At 45.0% G+C, this 23998-nt stretch overlaps 1 pseudogene; it reads right to left on the minus strand.

The window, feature by feature from the left end:
- LOC139228623 (zinc finger protein 585A-like) overlaps nucleotides 1-23998 on the minus strand; it is an 89766-nt pseudogene that overhangs the window by 23960 nt on the left and 41808 nt on the right.

Raw genomic sequence — 23998 nt, forward strand, 5'->3', positions numbered from 1 at the left:
GGACGCTGATGTTGGTGCGCTTGTCCTCCCAGGGGATTTGTAGGATCTTGCGGAGACATCATTGGTGATATTTCTCCAGCAAATTGAGATGTCTACTGTACATGGTCCATGTCTCTGAGCCATACAGGAGGGCAGGTATTACTACAGCCCTGTAGACCATGAGCTTGGTGGCAGTTTTGAGGGCCTGGTCTTCAAACACTCTTTTCCTCAGGCGACCGAAGGCTGCACTGGCACACTCGAGGCGGTGTTGGATCTCGTCGTCGATGCCTGCTCTTGTTGATAGGAAGCACCCGGGATATGGGAAATGGTCCACAATGTCCACAGCCGCGCCGTGGATCTTGATGACTGGGGGCAGTGCTGTTTGTTGAGGACAGGCTGGTGTCTTACGGATGTTTAGTGTAAGGCCCAGGCTTTCGTACACCTTAGTAAAACCCAGCAGAGAAGACAAAGAAGAGTCCAGTGCCAGAGATGGATCACTACAGGGTATAAAAGTGAGGGGATACTGATGTAAGGAGGCAGTCTGGACTGGAGACACCGGAGATCAAGCTCAGGGCGCCCGAGGTTCCATCCAGCGGGCTAACCTTCTGTCAGTTACTGTGGACACATGGGACTTGCACGTTTACTCTGATTGATGGATAAGGTATGGTACATGACAGAGAATCTACTTGTCTTATATTTCTGAATAAGGTATTGAAGTTGCTGACACTAGACTCTCGATCCTAAATAAGACAAGATATTAGCTAGAATCTTACAACCCTAAATCTCTCTGCTACTCTACTCCATTTAAACTTTAACATTTAATGTACATTTCCTCCCTTTTTTCCTCCCCAAATCTATCATATCACGTTTCTCTGGGTTAAATTTCGTCTGACATCTACCTGCCACATTTACTAACCTGTGAAGTCACTTACAGTTCCCCACACTCCCTATTCTGGCCTCATCTAGAGATTTTGCTCTTGTGCCCCACATACCAGAGCAATGGTCCCAACACTGACACTGGGGGACACAACTGTTTACATCCCTCCAGTCTGAGGAACATCCAATAACCACTACTCTCTGTTTTCTGCCCTTTACCCAATTTCCTATCCACGCTGTTCCACTCCCTTTAATACATTGAGCCTTAATTTGATCAACAAGCCTCCTATCCAGCACCTTATCAAACATAAGGACAACATAACAAATAGGAATGGCATAGCCCCTCGAGTCTGCTCCACCATTCAATAAGATCATGGCTGATCTGATCATGGACTCAGCTCCTCTTCCCCGCCCGCTCCCCATAACCCCCTTATCCCCTTATCGTTTAAGGAACTGTCTATTTCGGTTTTAAATTTATTCAATGTCCCAGCTTCCACAGTCTCTGAGGCAGCGAATTCCACAGATTTACAACCCTCTGAGCGAAGAAATTTCTCCTCATCTCGGTTTTAAATGGGCGGCCCCTTATTCTAAGATCATGCCCTCTAGTTCTAGTCTCCCCCATCAGTGGAAACATCCTCTCTGCATCCACCTTGTCAAGCCTGCTCATAATCTTATACATTTCGATAAAATCACCTCTCATTCTTCTGAATTTCAATGAGTAGAGGCCCAACCTACTCAACCTTTCCTCATAAGTCAATCCCCTCATCCCCGGAATCAACCTAGTGAACCTTCTCTGAACTGCCTCCAAAGCAAGTATATCCTTTCGTAAATATGGAAACCAAAATTGCATGTAGTATTCCAGGTGTGGTCTCACCAATACCTTATATAGCTGTGGCAAGACTTTCCTGCTTTTATACTCCATCCCCTTTGCAATAAAGGCCAAGATACCATTGGCCTTCCTGATCATTTGCTGTACCTGCATACGATCCTTTTCTGTTTCATGCACAAGTACCCCCAGGTCCCGCTGTACTGCAGCACTTTGCAATCTTTCTCCATTTAAATAATAACTTGCTCTTTGATTTTTTTTTCTGCCAAAGTGCATGCCCTCACACTTTCCGACATTATACTCCACCTGCCAAATTTTTGCCCACTCACTTAGCCTGTCTATGTCCTTTTGCAGATTTTTTGTGTCCTCCTCACACATTGCTTTTCCGCCCATCTTTGTATCATCAGCAAACTTGGTTACGTTACACTCAGTCCCTTCTTCCAAGTTGTTAATATAGATTGTAAATAGTTGGGGTCCCAGCACTGATCCCTGTGGCACCCCAATAGTTACTGGTTGCCAATCAGAGAATGAACCATTTATCCCGACTCTTTGTTCCCTGTTAGTTAGCCAATCCTCTATCCATGCTAATATATTACCCCCAACCCCGTGAGCTTTTATCTTGTGCAGTAACCTTTTATGTGGCACCTTGTCAAATGCCTTCTGGAAGTGCAAATACACCACATCCACTGGTTCCCCTATATCCACCCTGTTCGTAACATCTTCAAGAAACTCCAGCAAATTTGTCAAACATGACTTCCCCTTCATAAATCCATGCTGACTTTGCCTGACTGAATTATGCTTTTCCAAATGTCCTGCTACTGCTTCTTTAATGGACTCCAACATTTTCCCAACCACAGATGTTAGGTCTATAGTTTCCTGCTTTTTGTCTGCCTCCTTTTTTAAATAGGGGCATTACATGTGCAGTTTTCCAATCTGCTGGGATCTCCCCAAAATCCAGGGAATTTTGGTAAATTACAACCAATGAAACATAGAAAACATAGAAAATAGGTGCAGGAGTAGGCCATTCGGCCCTTCTAGCCTGCACCGCAATGCATCCACTATCCCTGCCGCTACTTCTCATAAGACACTAGGATGCAAGCCATCAGGTCCAGGGGATTTATCTGCCTTTAGTCCCATTATCTTACTGAATTCCACCTCCTTATTGATTGTGATTCTGTTAAGTTCCTCCCCCCGCCCATAGCCCCTTGACTATCCACTGTCAGAATATTGTTAGTGTCCTCTACCATAAAGACTGATACAAAATATTTGTTCAGAGTTTCTGCCATCTCCATGTTCCCCATTACTAATTCCCCAGTCTCGTCTTCTAAGGGACCAACATTTACTTTAGCCACTCTTTTTCTTTTTATATACCTATAGAAACTCTTGCTATCTGCTTTTATATTTTGTGCTCATTTACTTTCATAGTCCATCTTTCCTTTTTTAATCATTTTTTTAGTCATTCATTGTTGGCTTTTAAAAGCTTCCCAGTCTTCTGTCCTCCCACTAGTTTTGGCTACTTTGTATGCCCTTGTTTTTTTATTGGATACTGTCCTTTATTTCTTTAGTTAGCCATGGTTGGCTATCTTTTCTCTTTTGATAAGGTCCCACATAGTAGACTGGTCACGAAAGTAAAAACCCATGGGATCCAGGGCAAAGTGGCAAGTTGGATCCAAAATTGGCTGAGAGGCAGGAAGGAAAGGGTAATGGTTGCTGGGTGTTTTTGTGACTGGCAGGATGTTTCAAGTGGGATTCCGCAGGGCTCAGTGCTAGGTCCCTTGCTTTTTGTGGTATACATCAGTGATCTAGACTTGAATATAAGGGGGATGATTATGAAGTTTGCAGATGATACAAAAATCGGCTGTGTGGTTGATAATGAAGAAAGCTGTGGACTGCAGGAAGCTATCAATGAACTGGTCAGGTGGGCAGAACAGTGGCAAATGGAATTTAATCCAGAGAAGTGCGAGATAATGCATTTGGGGAGGGCTAACAATGAAAGAGAATACAGATTAAATGGTAGGACATTGAGAAGTGTAGAGAAACAAAGGGACCTGGGAGTGCATGTCCCCAGATCCCTGAAGGTAGCAGGCCAGGTGATTAAGAAGACATACGGAATGCTTGCCTTTATTGGCCGAGGCATAGAATATAAGAGCAGGTGGGTTATGCTTGAACTGTATAAAACACTGGTTAGGCCACAGCTGGAGTACTGCGTGCAGTTCTGGTCACCACAATACAAGAAGGACGTGATTACACTGGAAAGGGTACAGAGGAGATTTACGAGGATGTTGCCAGGAGTGGAGAATCTTAGCTATGAGGACAGATTGGATAGGCTGGGCTTGTTTTTCTTGGAACAGAGGAGGCTAAGGGGAGACCTCATTGAGGTGTATAAAATTATGAGGTGCCTAGACATAGTGGATAGAAAGGGCATATTTCACTTAGCAGAGGGGTCAACAACCAAGGGGCATCAATTTAAAATAATTGGTAGCAGGTTTAGAGGGGATTGGAGGGGAAACTTCATCACGCAGTGGGTGTCTGAAACTCACTGTCTGAAAGAGTGGTAACCCACACCACATTTATAAAGTACTTGGATGTGCACTTGAAGTGCCGTAACCTGCAGGGTTACGGACCTAGAGCTGGAAAGTGGGATTAGGCTGGATAGCCTCTTGTTGCTCGGCACGGACATGATGGGCCGAAATGGCCTCCTTCCGTGCTATAAACTTCTATGATTCTAAATGTATCCCAAGCTGTTAAGCGAATCAAAAGAGACAATAGCAGAGGCTTTGACGATCATTTTCCAATCCTCTCTGGCTTCAGGTGTGGTCCAGAGGACTGCTGATGAGATACCTTTGTTAAGAAGGGAGAAAGGGATAGACCGAGTAATTACAGGCCTGTCAGCCTAACCTCAGTGGTGGGAAAATTATTGGAAAAAATCCAAGACAGGATAAATCTTCACTTAGAAAGACAAAGAATGGTCTGGACTCCGGACTGATCCGCAGGGTCGACCCAAATCCGTGAAGTGTTTCGGAATCTGGACCCGCCGACCTCAGGGCCCCGCCGCTGCCCGACCTCGGGCTTCGCCTCGCTGCCACTCGCCTCGCCTCACTGGTTGCCGCTGTCCTTACCTCGGGGCTTCCTCGCCAGCTCGCCCGAATATCTCGGTGGCGGGGCCCACCCGAACAGCTCCACTGTGGCGGGGCCCTGCCCAAACAACTCCTCGGCGGGGACCCCACCCACCCCACCTTTCTGATGTTCCGAAATCCGGAAATACCCAACCCCGGGCTCGGTTGTTTCCGGATTCGTGACGTCAGAAAGACGATCAAAAGTCTGGAAAAGCCCGGAATCCCGAACGGCCTCGGTCCCAAGGGTTCCAGATTCTCGACGCTGCACCTATACTATGGGAATCAAAGGATTATGGGGATAGTGCAGGCAAGTGGAGTTGAGGTAGAAAATCAGCCATGATCTTATTGAATGGCGGAGCAGGCTCAAGCGACCAAATGTCTACTCCTGCTCTTATTTCTTATGTTCTTAACTGTCTGTTTTGAATTTCTATCTTGTACATAGTGATGACTTTTGTAAACTCCTTTTACAAGGAATTAGGAGAGGATTTACAGACGGGAAATTCAAACCAAACATCACGTCAAGATCTGACAGAGTCACTCTATTCACCAGGACCTGAATATCAATGGATTTTGAATATGGAAGGAAAAAGCACCAATCTCAGCAGGCAGAAACCATACACGTGCTCGGTGTGTGGATGAGGTTTCAACCAATCAATCATCTGGCCTGGCAACACACAAATGCAGTCAATTGGGAGAAACAGTGTAAAATGTTGGGACTGTGGGAAGGGATTCGGTTCCCCGTCCCAGCTGCAAAATGATCGGTGCTGTCACACTGGGGAGAGGCCGTTCAGCTGCTCCGTGCGTGGGAAGGGTTTCACTCAGTCATCCACCCTGCTGAAACACCAACAAGTTCACATGTGACTGCAGGGGTTGGACTCTGCTGTTAATCACATCCAGGACTAAACCATGTTTATTCTGACAGTTGGAGTTTGTTTCTGCTGATGTTACTAACCCCTATAACTGGGCTGGAGTTTAATATTCTGGATAGCTACCAAATAAATCAGCTTTGTTTTCAACACATTGTTGTAGATTTCTCATCTCTCTTCACTGACAGCAAAGTCCCCATGTGGGTTAATCTTGAGGCAAGTAAGAAATGTGTCCAGCCGCTCTCTTCCAAGGTTCAGAGCTCCTAGGCATGGAACAGAAGTTTCCTTTACAACTGTGTTTAGAGTCAGGAAGAACAACAGTGAATGCTGGAAACATGCTGTCAAATCACAGATTGGTGTAAAACTGTGATCTGTTTCTGACTGAAATTGAAACAGCAGGTTTACAATTCCAGTCTAAAAATGACTGGTAATTATTCCACAAAGATTTAAAATCAGATTTTTGTCAAACACACAATGTGTCGAGTATTTGTTTTCTCCAAGATAAGAGACTGATTGGTGTCCTGTTACCGACTGTTCCACTTTTGGGCTTGTTCTCCTTTCTCACTCTAAATTATTGTGGTTCTCAAACTTTCGATTACTCTCATGGACAAGTCCCAGCTCCCCATACCTTCCAGAGTGCCTCTCTTAGCCTTGGTATCCAGGGAAGGTATCCGTAACACGCCCAGAATCACTAAACACAAAACCCAGTCTGTGAATCACATTCTTAGCGTGTGCCCCACAGTATCTCTCTCACCTTCGATGTGTGAATAGAGCATCACGCCTGAAAACTGGTTTTAAATTAAATTTGAATCCAATCAGCAAATGTATTTAGAAAAAGAACAAGGAAACAGATCACATCAAACAATTAGCAAAGGTTTAGAGTCAACAAGGTGAACAAGTAATCACATCACAGCCCAATAATCCAGCTCTATACTTACAGGAGAAAGTCTGTTATCTAACTCCTCGAGTGGACAGAATACAGAAATATCCCAACTCTAAGAACATGATGAAACCGTTGTGAATATCTTTCAAATCCTGACTATTACAATCTGTCAGTTTCCTTTCAATTGAATTCAATGGAAGATGAGAGAGGGCTGGAGAGTATGGGTGAAGAGGAGTTGGGTGTGAGGGGTTTGGAGAGTAGGAGGAAAAGAGGAGTTGGAGAGTAGGGGTGAAAGCAATTGGAGTGAGATGGGTTGAAGAGTAGGGGTGAAAGAAGGGTTGGAGAGTAGAGATGAAAGAGGAGTTGGGGTAAGTGTTGTGGGAAAAAACACCACTCAAAGTCACTTTTAGTCCACGATACGAGAATTATTTAATACAAGCATGCAGAAGAGAGCGTTTGGTATCCCGAATTCAAGTCCCCAAGTCCCAATTTTACAGCAGTCGTGGCAATGTATTTATACATAATCCAGCAGAAGCGAAACTCGATAGTTGACAAACTGAGAGCTTATGCGATCAGCAACCGAGCAACTGTCAATTGTTAATCACGTAAACTCTCAGCAGATGTATTTTGTTATCTCAACTGTCTTCTGTTTTGCCCATTGTCTCTGTAACAAGGTTTCATCATTACCCATTGTCTCTGTAACAAGGTTTCATCATTACCCATTGTCTCTGTAACAAGGCATCATGAAACCTCTTTATACCAACTGTTACGTATTAACTGCTGACACGATGCTTCTGTCTGTTTTGGCAAAGCTTCCCATCATGCCTTGTAACATAGCTACAGTGTTTTGAAACAGCATTCACATTAACCCCATGCTTCCCACATCAGTGAGGGATTGGCGATGTGAGGAGCAACATTCGGGGCGCTCAATTCTCCATCAATTCCCATTTTCCTTCTTTCTGGTGAATAATGGAGGGGCTTTTGTGTGTTAATGTTTAAGTCAGTAAGAATTGTCAGCATGGATTAAACAGCACTTTCCAACTGGAGATGTTAATCAGTGGAACCTTTCAGACAGTGAATTGTAGATTTTGTCCCAAAGATTAATTTAGGATTGAAGTAATAATTCATAATTTTATTGTAAACTAATTTTTGATGAGAGTCTCTGAATTAAGGGGAAAGATCACAGACAATGGTTCACAACGGACACTCCAGCCCGAATACAAAATCAGCTATATATCCAGAATATTAAACATCAGGCCAGTTATGCATGTTAGTAACATCAGCAGAAACAAATCCCAACTGTCAGAATGAACATGGTTCAGTACTCAATTTTATTAATAGCTGCAATAACAGCAGTATCTAACCCCTGCAGTCAATTGTGAATTTGCTGGTGTTTCAGCAGTTTGGATGACTGAGTGAATCATTTCCCACACTCGGAGCAGGTGAAGGACCTCTCCGCAGTGTGAACTTGCTGGTGTCTCAGCAAACCAGATAACTGACTGAATCCCTTCCCACACATGGAGCAGGTGAATGGTCTCGCCGATGAATTTCCAGCTCAGATGGGTAATTGAATCCCTTCGGACAGTCCCCACATTTCCACGGTTTCTCCATGGTATGGGTGTCCTTGTGTCTTTCCAGGTTGGACGATCAGTTGAAACCTCGTTAACACACAGAACACGTGTACGGGTTCTCCCCACTGTGAAAGAAAGACTTGCATTTATATAGCGCCTTTCACAACCAGCGACCATCTCAAAGCGCTTTACAGCCAAAAGTACATTTTGAAGTGTAGTCACTGTTGTGATGTAGGAAACGTGGCAGCCAATTGTGCACAGCAAGCTCTCACAAACAGCAATGTGATAATGAGCAGGTAATCTTTTTTTGTTATGTTGAATAAGGGATAAATATTGGCCAGGACACCAGGGATACCTCCCCTGCTCTTCTTTGAAATAGTGCCATACAATCTTTGACGTCCACCTGAGAGAGCAGACTGGGATTCGGTTTAAAGTCACATCTGAAAGACAACACCTCCGACAGTGCAGCACTCTCTCAGCACTGCACTGGATTGTCAGCCTAGATTTTTGTGCTCAAGTCCCCGGAGTGGGACTTGAACCCACAACCTTCTGACTCAGAGGGCAAGTGTGCTACCAATTGAGCCACGGTGCGATGTTTTTTCAGGCTGAGTAACTGGCTAAATCTGTTTCCACAGTCAGTGCATCATCATAGGCAGTCCCTCAGAATCGAGGAAGACTTGCTTCCACTCTAAAAATGAGTCCTTAGGTGGCTGAACAGTCCAATACGAGAACCACAGTCCCTGTCACAGGTGGGACAGATAGTTGTTGAGGAAAACGTGGGTGGGACAGGTTTGCCGCACGCTCTTTCCGCAGCCTGCGCTTGATTTCTGCATGCTCTTGGCGTTGAGACTCGAGGTGCTCAGCACCCTCCCGGATGCACTTCCTCCACTTAGGGCGGTCTTTGGCCAGCGACTTCCAGGTATCAGTGGGGATGTTGCACTTTATCTGGGAGGCTTTGAGGGTGTCCTTGTAACGTTTCCTCTACTCACCTTTGGCTCGTTTGCCGTGAAAGAGTTCCGCACTGGAACATTTTCACTCGGGTGTATGTGTCCAGTCACACTGATGTTTGTGATGTCCCACAGATAGAACAGACAAACATTTCTCCTTCCACATTGAAAGGCCGATTGATAGTCAGGTCCTGATAAATCGAGTCACTGTGTAAGATTATGACAAGATGTTTGGTTTGAGTTTCTCGTTTGCAGATCCTCCCGTTCTTATTCTCTGTAAAAGGAGTTTACAAAAGTCATCACTAAGTACAGGTTGGAAATTGAGGATAGACAATTCTAGTTTCTCTGGAACATTCTTTCCTCTCTTGTTCCCCCAAAGCTGTAAATCCCCGTCCCACACACTCTCCCTCCTCCCTGTGCTGAAATCCAAACCCATTGCACCATCTCCATCATTTTCTCCCCCGCTACCAGTTATCTTGCTCCCTCTGCTTTGGTTGGGTTCAGTTCTGCACCCTCTGTATGCAGAATGAGAATAAAATCAATGAGCTGCTGATTTTCTCTGCTGGTCACTGGGCCTTTTGTGCTGGCCCAATAGGGTGAGCCTGGGCCGGCCCAGGGTCACCAGATAAGAATCAGCACAACACGGCTCCCTTTCCGAGGCCACTGACCTGGGCACAAACATTTGGCCCAATCAAACTGAGAGACACCTTGAAGCCCCGCCCACCCTTTGTCCCTGCCCAAAGGTCTGCGCATGCGCTGCGAGACCCGCCCTGCCCAAGATGGCGGCCAGTGAGCTCCCTTGGGCATTCACAGACTGGGCTTGGAACTGAGGAGCAAACTAGAGCCTGCGGGCACTGATTCGAAGCCTGGGGCCAACACCGAGTGTGTGTAAAGCGGATAATGTGAAGTGTTTTCTCTCGGGCCTGGGTCCGCATTCGGTGTGTGTGAAGCCCGTGTCCCCCCCCGGGGTTTATTAACACGCTCCCTCTGCCCATCTCTCAACCGCTGCCTCCGACACAGCGCATGCTCTGCTCACACTGCCCGGGTGATTGAGAGCACCTGTGGACCAATACGAAGAGTGGGGGCAGGGCTGCAGGACTGAGCGGGTGGTTGGTCCTCCAACCAATCTGAGAGGGTGAGTAGCGGGGTTTGAGGCCCCCAGTTTGTGGGGCTGAGCCTGGATATTGCCGCCATTGAACAGACTGACAGAAACACAAAAGCAAAATACCGCGGATGCTGGAATCTGAAATAAAAACAGAAAATGCTGGAAATCTCAGCGGGTCAGGCAGCATCTGTGGAGAGAGAAACAGAGTTAACGTTTCAGGTTGATCACCCTTCGTCAGAACTGGTGAGTGTTCAAAAAGAACACATTCTTAAGAAACACTGGAAGGGAGATGGGAAGAAAGAAGAAAAGGTAAGGTCTGTGATAGGGTGGAAGGCAGACGAGATTAGAGAGATAAAAGGGATGATGGGCCAAATTGGAATGGTAATGCCAGGAATTAAAAAACATTAGTCAAGATAGGGTGTGAATGGCAGAATAATAACCAGCTGCCATTGAAGATAAGGAAAAAAACCATAGGCTGGGGGGAGGGGGGGTGGGGAGGAAAAGGAGCCAAAGATAGGTAGCGGTTACCCTCTGAAATTGTTGAACTTGATGTTGAGTCCAGAAGGCTGTAAAGTGCCTAAATGAAAAATGCCTAAACAGACTGACCAATCTGGGCAGGGCCGCAAGATGTTCCCCCAGGACTGCAGCAGCTTCTCACCCCTGAGGCGCGGGCCCTCAATAACCTGCTAACCGGCCCTCTGTTTAAGGCCTGAAAAGTAGAGGCTGCGGGATTTGTGTTCAAGCTGTCAATCAAATCATCCTGCTGAAGAAAAGTTGCAGAACAAACCGCCTCAAATTGAACCGAATGGAGTGGATTCAGCCCACATGGGCCCGGCCTGACTGACGGGAGCACAGACCAATAGGAAGAGCCCGGCAGAGGTGGAAGCAGCGAGCTGGCGGCGGGTCCTCCAACCATTGGCAGTGCAGCAAGGGGGTGGGGCCTGGTGTCCAGCTCAGGTGCGCTGGGGCCAATTGTAACGCGCTGTCCCCAGGTGAGAGCAGCTGAGTGAGCACAGAGCTGGGGCTGGAATCTGGGAGAGGGGCCACAGTGAGCACAGAGCTGGGGCTGGAATCTGGGAGAGGGGCCACAGTGAGCACAGAGCTGGGGCTGGAATCTGGGAGAGGGGCCACAGTGAGCGGCCTTTCAGAGGGACAGCAGCTGTCCTGCAGTTTTAGAGACAGCCTCAGTCACTCTGCAAAAACTGTTCAATAATGGCCCGGAATTTTCAGTCAGCGGGCAAAGCAAATACTTTTGCCCCTGGCCCTGAAGTGAGCTTCGCACAAGGACATGACGATCTCTGTGTCGAGACGGTTGGGGTTTCGAACTTGTAATTCAAATCAATAGTGTATAGTTGGAATCCCCGAACACGAGCTGCTGTGACGTCAACAGCCAATCAAAACGCAGAATTCTCATTGAAGGTGGATAAGGTCTATAATAATTTACTTTTGTAGAAAAATGTTAGAACAAAACAAAGATTGGGGCTCCCACATAGGGAAACAGCGAACCTGAAATAAAGATGAACAAACTTTAAAAAAAGTCCTTAAATTTAATGCTTATTAAAATGGATAAATTTAACACTGCACAATTTTTTTCTTCAACACTGACTGATTTCATGTTATCGCACTCACCAGGTGCCATGTCAAACGATTGAACAAACTCTCAAAGACACTTCAGTTGGGTGTATAAAATAGTTTTTCAGGCCCATCACCCTTGTTTAGCAGTTAATATGCTGTTAAAATCCCAGTTACTCCTAATCCCTTTGGGTCAAGCTTTTAGTGGGGAATTTAACAGTGGTATTTCTACGGAAGTTCTGGAGTTTTTGTCAGTTTCCCTGAATTGAGAGATTTCACTGATTGCCGGCTCTGTGGCAGGAGGGATTTTCAGAATACACAATTTTCAGTCTTATATGTTCTTTATGTTCTGCCCAAAATTGCTCTCCCTCTTCTCTGCACTGAAATCAAGATTGATCACAATGTCACTGTCTCTTTAACAACAATAACTTGTATTTATATAGCACCTTTAACGTAGTAAAACATCCCAAGCCACTTCACAGGAGTATTATAAGACAATAAATTTAACAATGGATTAACCTTCATATTGATTGGACAAAGCAAGTTGGCCAGGGTAGCCTTGAGGAAGAGTTCGTAGAATGTATCCGGTACAGTTTCCTTGAAGAGTACGTTGTGGAATCAACCAGGGAGCAGGCTATCTTAGATCTGGCACTGTGTCATGAGGCAGGATTAATAAATGGTCTCGTAGTACAGGATCCTCCAGGAATGAGTGACCATAACATGGTTGAATTTAAAATTCAGTTGGAGGGTGAGAAAGTTGGCTCTCAAACCAGGGTCCTAAGCTTAAATAAAGGAGGCTACAAAGGTATGAGGGCGGAGTTGGCTAAAGTGGACTGGGAAAATAGATTAAAATAGGGGACAGTTGATGGGCAGTGGCAGACATTTAAGGAGATATTTCATAACTCGCAACAAAAATATATCCCAATGAAAAGGAAAGACTGTAAGAGAAGATAACATAATAGAAACATAGAAACATAGAAAATAGGTGCAGGAGTAGGCCATTCGGCCCTTCGAGCCTGCACCGCCATTCAATGAGTTCATGGCTGAACATGCAACTTCAGTACCCCATTCCTGCTTTCTCACCATACCCCTTGATTCCCCTAGTAGTAAGGACTTCATCTAACTCCTTTTTGAATATATTTAGTGAATTGGCCTCAACAACTTTCTGTGGTAGAGAATTCCACAGGTTCACCACTCTCTGGGTGAAGAAATTCCTCCTCATCTCGGTCCTAAATGGCTTCCCCCTTATCCTTAGACTGTGTCCCCTGGTTCTGGACTTCCCCAACATTGGGAACATTCTTCCTGCATCTAACCTGTCTAACCCCGTCAGAATTTTAAACATTTCTATGAGGTCCCCTCTCATTCTTCTGAACTCCAGTGAATACAAACCCAGTTGATCCAGTCTTTCTTGATAGGTCAGTCCCGCCATCCCGGGAATCAGTCTGGTGAACCTTCGCTGCACTCCCTCAATAGCAAGAATGTCCTTCCTCAGGTTAGGAGACCAAAACTGTACACAATACTCCAGGTGTGGCCTCACCAAGGCCCTGTACAATTGTAGCAACACCTCCCTGCCCTTGTACTCAAATCCCCTCGCTATGAAGGCCAACATGCCATTTGCTTTCTTAACCGCCTGCTGTACCTGCATGCCAACCTTCAATGACTGATGTACCATGACACCCAGGTCTCTTTGCACCTGCCCTTTTCCTAATCTGTCACCATTCAGATAATAGTCTGTCTCTCTGTTTTTACCACCAAAGTGGATAACCTCACATTTATCCACATTATACTTCATCTGCCATGCATTTGCCCACTCACCTAACCTATCCAAGTCACTCTGCAGCCTCATAGAATCCTCCTTGCAGCTCACACTGCCACCCAACTTAGTGTCATCCGCAAATTTGGAGATACTACATTTAATCCCCTCGTCTAAATCATTAATGTACAGTGTAAACAGCTGGGGCCCCAGCACAGAACCTTGCGGTACCCCACTAGTCACTGCCTGCCATTCTGAAAAGTCCCCATTTACTCCTACTCTTTGCTTCCTGTCTGACAACCAGTTCTCAATCCATGTCAGCACACTACCCCCAATCCCATGTGCTTTAACTTTGCACATTAATCTCTTGTGTGGGACCTTGTCGAAAGCCTTCTGAAAGTCCAAATATACCACATCAACTGGTTCTCCCTTGTCCACTCTACTGGAAACATCCTCAAAAAATTCCAGAAGATTTGTCAAGCATGATTTCCCTTTCACAAATCCATGCTGACTTGGACCTATCATATTACCTCTTTCCAAATGCACTGCGATCACATCCTTAATAATTGATTCCATCATTTTACCCACTACCGATGTCAGGCTGACCGGTCTATAATTCCCTGTTTTCTCTCTCCCTCCTTTTTTAAAAAGTGGGGTTACATTGGCTACCCTCCACTCCATAGGAACTGATCCAGAGTCAATGGAATGTTGGAAAATGACTGTCAATGCATCCACTATTTCCAAGGCCACCTCCTTAAGTACTCTGGGATGCAGTCCATCAGACCCTGGGGATTTATCGGCCTTCAATCCCATCAATTTCCCCAACACAATTTCCCGACTAATAAGGATTTCCCTCAGTTCCTCCTCCTTACTAGACCCTCCGACCCCTTTTATATCCGGAAGGTTGTTTGTGTCCTCCTCAGTGAATACCGAACCAAAGTAATTGTTCAATTGGTCCGCCATTTCTTTGTTCCCCGTTATGACTTCCCCTGATTCTGACTGCAGGGGACCTACGTTTGTCTTTACTAACCTTTTTCTCTTTACATATCTATAGAAACTTTTGCAATCCGTCTTAATGTTCCCTGCAAGCTTCTTCTCGTACTCCATTTTCCCTGCCCTTATCAAAAGAATTAGGAACAGGAGCAGGCCATCGAGCCCCTCGAGCCCGCTCCGCCATTCAATAAGATCATGGCTGATCTGGCCCTGGACTCAGCTCCACTTACCCGCCCGCTCCCCGTAACCCTTAATTCCCTTATTGGTTAAAAATCTATCTATCTGTGACTTGAATACATTCAATGAGCTAGCCTCAACTGCTTCCTTGGGCAGAGAATTCCACAGATTCACAACCCTCTGGGAGAAGAAATTCCTTCTCAACTCGGTTTTAAATTGGCTCCCCCGTATTTTGAGGCTGTGCCCCCTAGTTCTAGTCTCCTCTACCAGTGGAAACAACTTCTCTGCCTCAATCTTGTCTATCCCTTTAATGATTTAAAATGTTTCTATAAGATCACCCCTCATCCTTCTGAACTCCAACGAGTAAAGACCCAGTCTACTCAATCTATCATCATAAGGTAACCCCCTCATTTCCGGAATCAGCCTAGTGAATCGTCTCTGTATCCCCTCCAAAGCTACTATATCCTTCCTTAAGTAAGGTGACCAAAACTGCACGCAGTACTCCAGGTGCGGTCTTACCAATACCCTATAGAGTTGCAGCAGGACCTCCCTGCTTTTGTACTGCATCCCTCTCGCAATGAAGGCCAACATTCCATTCGCCTTCCTGATTACCTGCTGCACCTGCAAACTAACCTTTTGGGATTCATGCACAAGGACCCCCAGGTCCATCTGCACCTCAGCATGTTGTAATTTCTCCCCATTCAAATAATATTCCCTTTTATTGTTTTTTTTCCCAAAGTGGATGACCTCACACTTTCCAACATTGTATTCCATCTGCCAAACCTTAGCCCATTCGCTTAACCTATCCAAATCTCCTTGCAGCCTCTCTGAGTCCTCTACACAACCCGCTTTCCCACTAATCTTAGTGTCATCTGCAAATTTTATTGCACTACACTCTGTTCCCTCTTCCAGGTCATCTATGTATATTGTAAACAGTTGTGGTCCCAGCACCGATCCCTGTGGCACACCACTAACCACTGATTTCCAACCCGAAAAGGACCCATTTATCCTGACTCTCTGCTTTCTGTTCGCCAGCCAATTTTCTATCCATGCTAATACATATCCTCTGACGCCGCGTATCTCTATCTTCTGCAGTAACCTTTTGTGTGGCACCTTATCGAATGCCTTTTGGAAATCTAAATACACCACATCCATCGGTACACCTCTATCCACCATGCTCGTTATATCCTCAAAGAATTCCAGTAAATTAGTTAAACATGATTTCCCCTTCATGAATCCATGCTGCGTCTGCTTGATTGCACTATTCCTATCTAGATGTCCCGCTATTTCTTCCTTAATGATAGTTTCAAGCATTTTCCCCACTACAGATGTTAAACTTACCGGCCTATAGTTACCTGCCTTTTGCCTGCCCCCTTTTTTAAACAGAGGCATTACATTAGCTGTTTTCCAATCCGATGGTACCTCCCCAGAGTCCAGAGAATTTTGGTAGATTATAACGAATGCATCTGCTATAACTTCTGCCATCTCTTTTAATACCCTGGGATGCATTTCATCAGGACCAGGGGACTTGTCTACCTTGAGTCCCATTAGCCTGTCAAGCACTACCCCCCTAGTGATAGTGATTGTCTCAAGGTCCTCCCTTCCCACATTCCTGTGGCCTGCAATTTTTGGCATGGTTTTTGTGTCTTCCACTGTGAACACCGAAGCAAAATAATTGTTTAAGGTCTCAGCCATTTCCACATTTCCCATTATTAAATCCCCCTTCTCATCTTCTAAGGGACCAACATTTACTTTAGTCACTCTTTTCCATTTTATATATCTGTAAAAGCTTTTACTATCTGTTTTTATGTTTTGCGCAAGTTTACTTTCGTAATCTATCTTCCCTTTCTTTATTGCTTTTTTAGTCATTCTTTGCTTAAAATTTTCCCAATCCTCTAGTTTCCCACTAACCTTGGCCACCTTATACGCATTGGTCTTTGATTTGATACTCTCTTTTATTTCCTTGGTTATCCACGGCTGGTTATCCCTTCTCTTGCCGCCCTTCTTTTTCACTGGAATATATTTTTGTTGAGCACTATGAAAGAGCTCCTTAAAAGTCCTCCACTGTTCCTCAATTGTGCCACCGTTTAGTCTTTGTTTCCAGTCTACTTTTGCCAACTCTGCCCTCATCCCACTGTAGTCCCCTTTGTTTAAGTATAGTACGCTCGTTTCTGACACAACTTCCTCACCCTCAATCTGTATTACAAATTCAACCATACTGTGATCACTCATTCCGAGAGGATCTTTTACTAGGAGATCCTTTATTTTTCCTGTCTCATTACACAGGACCAGATCTAAGATGGCTTGCTCCCTTGTAGGTTCTGTTACATACTGTTCTAAGAAACAATCCCGTATGCATTCTATGAATTCCTCCTCCAGGCTACCCCGTGCGATTTGATTTGACCAATCGATATGTAGGTTAAAGTCCCCCATGACGACTGCCGTTCCTTTTTCACATGCCTCCATTATTCCCTTGATTATTGCCCGCCCCACCGTGAAGTTATTATTTGGGGGCCTATAAACTACGCCCACCAGTGACTTTTTCCCCTTACTATCTCTAATCTCCACCCACAATGATTCAACATTTTGTTCATTGGAGCCAATATCATCCCTCACAACTGCCCTGATATCATCCTTTATTAACAGAGCTACCCCACCTCCTTTCCCTTCTTGTCTATCTTTCTGAATCGTCAGATACCCCTGTATGTTTAATTCCCAGTCTTGGCCACCCTGCAACCATGTTTCTGTAATGGCCACCAAATCATACCCATTTGTAATGATTTGTGCCATCAACTCATTTACTTTATTTCGAATGCTGCGTGCATTTAGGTAGAGTGTTTTCATCCTAGTTTTTAAACCATGATTTTTAGTTTTGACCCCTCCTGCAGCCCCTTTATATTCAGTGGCCCTTTTTGTTTTTTGCCTTGGGTTTCTCTGCCCTCCACTTTTACTCATCTCCTTTTTGTCTTTTGCTTTTTGTTTCCCTCTGTCTCCCTGCATTGGTCCCCAACCCCCTGCCATATTAGTTTAACTCCTCCCCAACAGCACTAGCAAACACTCCCCCTAGGACATTGGTTCTGGTCCTGCCCAGGTGCAGACCGTCCGGTTTGTACTGGTCCCACCTCCCCCAGAACCTGTTCCAGTACCCCAGGAATTTGAATCCCTCCCTGCTGCACCACTGCTCAAGCCACGTATTCATCTGTGCTATCCTGCGATTCCTACTCTGACTAGCACGTGGCACTGGTAGCAATCCCGAGATTACTACTTTTGAGGTCCTATAATTATAACCATCCATGGCTAACCAAGGAAATAAGGGATCGTATCAAATTGAAAAAAAGGGCATACCAAGTGGACAAGACCAGTGGGAGGCTAGAAAATTGGGAAACTTTTAAAAGCCAGCAAAGAACGACTAAAAAAATGATAACGAGAGGGAAGATAGATTATGAAAGTAAACTAGCATGAAATATAAAAACAAATAGTAAGAGTTTCTACAGGTACATAAAAAGGAAAAGAGTGGTTAAAGTAAATCTTGGTCCCCTAAAGGATGAGATTTGGGAATTAATAATGGAGAACCAGGAAATGGCAGAGACATTGAACAAATATTTTGTATCGGTCTTCACGGTAGAAGACACTAAAAACATCCCAATAGTGGATAATCAAGGGGCTATAGGTCGGGAGGAATTTAATACAATCACTAATGAAGGAGTACTCGGTAAAATAATGGGACTAAAGGTGGACAAGTCCCCTGGACCTGATGGCTTACATCCTAGGGTCTTGAGAGAGGTGGCTGTAGAGATAGTGAATGCATTGGTTGTAATCTACCAAAATTCCCTGGATACTGGGGCGATCCCACCGGATTGGAAAGTCGCAAATGTAATGCCCCGGTTTATAAAAGGAGGCTGACAAAAAGAAGGCACTGTAGACCTAACATCTGTCATTGGGAAAATGCTGGAATCCATTATTAAGGAAGCAGTAGCGGGACATTTGGAAAAGCATAATTCAATCAAGCAGAATCAACATGGTTTTATGAAAGGAAAATCATGTTTGACAAATTTGCTGGAGTTCTTTGTGGATGTAACGAGCAGGGTGGATAAGGGGGAACCAATGGATGTGGTGTATTTCATTTTCCAGAAGGCATTTGATAAGGTGCCACATAAAGGTTACTGCACAAGATAAAAGTTCATGGGGTTGGGGGTAATATATTAGCATGGATAAAGGATTGGCTAACTAACAGAAAAGAGAGTCGGGATAAATGAGTCATTTTCCGGTTGGCAAACAGTGACTAGTGGGGTGCTGCAGGGATTGGTGCTGGGTCCCCAACTATTTACAATCCATATGAATGACTTGGATGAAGGGACCGAGTGTAATGTAGCCAAGTTTACTGATGATACAAAGATGGGTGGGAAAGCAAATTGTGAGGAGGACATATAAAATCTGCAAAGGGATATAGACAGGCTAAGTTAGTGGGCAAAAATTTGGCAGATGGTGTATAATGTGAGGTTATCCACTATGGCAGAAGTAATAGAAAAGCAATTTATAATTTAAAGGGAGAAAAATTGCAAAGTGCTGCAGTACAGATGGACCTTGGATCCTTGTGCATGAAACACAAAAAGTTACTATGCAGGAACAGCAAGTAATCAGGAAGGCAAATGGAATGTTGGCCTTTATTGCAAGGGGGATGGAGTATAAAAGCAGAGAAGTCCTGCTGCAACTGTACAGGTATTGGTAAGGCCACACGTAGCGTACTGCCTACAGTTTTGGTCTCTGTATTTAAGGAAGGATATACTTGCATTGGAGGCTGTTCAAAGAAGGTTCACTAGGTTGACTTAAGAAGATAGGTTGGGCCTATACACATTGGAGTTCAGAAGAATGAGAGGTGATCTTATCGAAACATATAAAATGATGAGGGAACTCGACAAGGTGGATGCAGAGAGGATATTTCCACATAGGGGAAACTAAAACTAAGGGACATAGTCTCAGAATAAGGGGCTGCCCATTTAAAACTGAGATGAGGAGAAATTTCTTCTCTAAGTGGGTTGTAAATCTGTGGAATTATCTGCCCCAGAGAGCTGTGGAGGCTCGGTCATTGAATATATTTAAGGCAAAGATAGACAGATTTTTGAGCAATAAGGGAATAAAGCGTATGGGGAGCGGGTAGGGAAGTGGAGGTGAGTCCATGATCAGATCAGCCATGATCTTATTAAATAGCAGAGCAGGCTCAAGGGGCCTACTCCTGCTCCTATTTCTTATGTTGTTACACTGTTCCATCAAACATTCCCAAGGCAGCTACAGCACAGGTTAGATACAGAGTAAATCTCTATACTGGCCCAAAACTCCCAGGGCAGGTACAGCATGGGTCAGATACAGATTAAAGCTTCCTCTACACTGCCCCTTCAAATACTCCCAGGGCAGGTACAGCACGTGGTAGGTACAGAGTAAAGCTCCCTCTATACTGTTCCTTCAAATGCACCTGGGGCAGATATAGCACCGATTAGATACGGCAAAAACTCCCTCTACGTTATCCTGTTGAACACCACGAGGGCACGTACAGCACTGATTAGATACAGAGTAAAGCTTCCTCTATACAATCCTAGGGCAGTTACACCATGGGTCAGATACAGTAAAGCTTCTTCTACACTGTCCCATCAAACACTGCCAGGGCAGGTACCTGGGCATGTTACCAATAACTTCCCTGATCTGAAGGCTAGGAGTGGTACTGTGGAAGGTAAGGGAAGCTCTGACTTGTCCATGAGAGTGACCGATAGTAAGAGAACTGAAATAATCTAGAGCCATGAGGTGTTAGTCATGGTTCAGTGGTAGCATTCTTGTCTGAGTCAATAGGTTGTGGGTTCAATTCCACCTCCAGAACCTTCAGCATAAAATCTAGGCTGACATTCCAATGCAGTACAGAGGGAGAGCTGCACTGTCAAAGGTGCCGTCTTTCACATGAGACGTTCAACTGAGGTCCCTTCTGACTTCTCAAATGGGTGTAAAAGATCCCATGATATTATTTTGAAGAAAAGGTGAGTTCACCCTGGTGTCCGGTCTAACATTTATCCCTCAACCTACATCACTGAAACAGATTATCTAGTCATTATCATATTGCTGTCTGTGGGAGCCTGCTGTGTGCAAGTTGGTTGCTGCATTTCCTACATTACAACAGCGACTGCACTTAAAAGCTACTTAATTGCTTGTAAAGGGCTTTCGGACATCTTGAGGCCGTGAATGGCAAGTCTTCCTTTAACAAAAGAGAAAAGGCTCAAAAATAGAAGAGTTAGTAACAGGACATCAATTAGTCTCCTTTTGGAGAAATCAAGGAATCGACTCACTGTATGCAGGAAACAAAGCTGATTTATTTGACAGTTGTTTGACAGAGGGTGCAGAAAAGATTTACAAAATGATTCCGGGATGAGGGACTTCAGTGACATGGATAGACTGGAGAAGAGCAGAGAAGGTTGAGAGGAGATTTGATAGATGCGTTCAAAATTGTTGTGTAGGCATGCCTGTTCACTGTGTGATGTCTGTAACACTGTTATGTCACATTGAATGTACCCTTGTAATGTACACACCTTACCGGTACACCAGAGGGTGCTGTTGCTGGAGACCCAGGGGTTGCCTGCACACGGCAGGTAACCCAGTATAAAAGGGAACTCACAGCTTGTTGTTGGCACTCAGAAGCTGCTAATAAAGGACTGCAGGTCTGCACAATTGAAGTACCATACCCTGCCTCGTGGAGTCATTACTAAAGGTGCCTACATATACTACAACTGGCGACGGGAATACGAGATCATGAACTACATGCTCAACATGTCTAACCTGAGCATGTCTAACCTCAGCAACTTTCAGCAATTTACAGAGGGGGAAGATTGGGATGCTTTTGTGGAAAGATTGGAACACTTCTTTATAGCCAACGACCTGGACGGGGACACACCGGCCACACTGGCAGGGGGGCCAAGACTGGGAATTAAACATACAGGGGTATCTGACGATTCGGAAAGATAGGCAAGAAGGGAAAGGAGGTGGGGTATCTCTGTTAATAAAGGATGATATCAGGGCAGTTGTGAGAGACGATATTGGCTCCAATGAACAAAATGTTGAATCATTTTGGGTGGAGATTAGAGATAGTAAGGGGAAAAAGTCACTGATGGTCATAGTTTATAGGCCCCCAAATAATAACTTCACGGTGGGGCGGGCAATAATCAAGGGAATAATGGAGGCATGTGAAAAAGGAACGGCAGTAATCATGGGGGATTTTAACCTGCATATCGATTGGTCAAATCAAATCGCACGGGGTAGCCTGGAGGAGGAATTCATAGAATGCATACGGGATTGTTTCTTAGAACAGTATGTTACAGAACCTACAAGGGATCTGGCCCTGTGTAATGAAACAGGAATAATAAACGATCTCCTAGTAAAAGATCCTCTCGGAATGAGTGATCACAGTATGGTTGAATTTGTAATACAGATTGAGGGTGAGGAAGTAGTGTCTCAAACAAGCGTACTATGCTTAATCAAAGGGGACTACAGTGGGATGAGGGCAGAGTTGGCTAAGTAGATTGGAAACACAGACTAAACGGTGGCACAATTGAGAAACAGTGGAGGACTTTTAAGGAGCTCTTTCAGAGTGCTCAACAAAAATATATTCCAGTGAAAAAGAAGGGCGGTAAGAGAAGGGATAACCAGCCATGGATAACCAAGGAAATAAAGGGGAATATCAAATTAAAAACCAATGCGTATAAGGTGGCCAAGGTTAATGGGAAAATAGAAGATCGGGAAAATTTTAAACGACAGCAAAGAATGACTAAGAAAGCAATAAAGAAAGGAAAGATAGATTACGAAGGTAAACTTGCGCAAAACATAAAAACGGATAGTAAAAGCATTTACAGATATATAAAACGGAGAAGAGTGACTAAAGTAAATGTTGGTCCCTTAGAAGATGAGAAGGGGGATTTAATAATGGGAAATGTGGAAATGGCTGAGACCTTAAAACAATTATTTTGCTTCGGTCTTCACAGTGGAAGACACAGAAACCATGCCAGAAATTGCTGGTCACAGGAATGTGGGAAGGAAGGACCTGGAGACAATCACTATCACTAGTGGGGTAGTGGTGGACAGGCTAATGGGACTCAAGGTAGACAAGTCCCCTGGTCCTGATGAAATGCATTTCAGGGTATTAAAAGAGATGGCGGAAGTTATAGCAGATGCATTCGTTATAATCTACCAAAATTCTCTGGACTCTGGGGAGGTACCAGCGGATTGGAAAGCAGCTAATGTAACGCCTGTTTAAAAAAGGGGGCAGACAAAAGGCAGGTAACTATAGGCCGGTTAGTTTAACATCTGTAGTGGGGAAAATGCTTGAAACTATCATTAAGGAAGAAATAGCGGGACATCTAGATAGGAATAGTGCAATCAAGCAGACGCAGCATGGATTCATGAAGGGAAAATCATGTTTAACTCTTTTCCTGTACCAAAATGACCATCCAGGCGCTGTAATCGGCCCATCACTGGGCAGAATGCCTCCACCAAGATGGCCGCACAGGTGCCCTGATCGCACCCAGTCCAAGATGGCAGCTAATTAACCCGGGCGGCCAAGCCTATCACCGCGGTGCAAACACGGGACCTGCGGGTTCTTATTCAGGGCGACCGGGCTCTTATTCGGTGCCTGAGGCCTTCGCGACCTGTTTATGAAGCTTCCCAGCACATCCAGCTGTCCAATTCCTCCTCTGAGCTCACAATCTCCTGGCACCTCACAGGACCATCTCTTCCACCACAGACCATCTCTACCACTGCCACAGACCATCTCCACCACTGGCATTGGCACTGTCCAGAACACAGACAGGTCCCATGTCTGCGCACTGGGCTCCTGTAGTCATTCATAGGGCACGTTCAGCCGTGCGGGGGTTTCTGGGTACACAACCCCCAAGTAGTGAAGATAACATTTATTTCATGTTATCCATTTGAGATTGGGTTTTTTTTCACTACCTGTAGGGGGTTACATTAAATTGCTCCAGTGTCACCAGATGGCAAGTGCCTTTGTACACCACAAATATGAAATAAACAGAAGTAAGTATGTACACACAAATCATAAAGTGATTATGAAGATCAATCATCATTTCTTTAACCTGCGGTGCCCACTGGGTCACGGAAGGTATCAAGCCTTCCAGATGGACACCACATGCTCCCTCTCCAGTGCCACCCGGGCAAGACCGCAGAAGCGAGGCAGGCAGCCAGTGCGACCCCCCCAATGGGCCCTGCCCATCCTGGACTTGCACATTTCTGTTTTTGCCAGACCCAAGAGAAGGTCCAGGAAAAAATACTCCAACTTACACACCCT

This window comes from Pristiophorus japonicus, chromosome 2 (genome assembly GCF_044704955.1).
Source record: "Pristiophorus japonicus isolate sPriJap1 chromosome 2, sPriJap1.hap1, whole genome shotgun sequence".
NCBI lineage: Eukaryota > Metazoa > Chordata > Chondrichthyes > Pristiophoridae > Pristiophorus > Pristiophorus japonicus.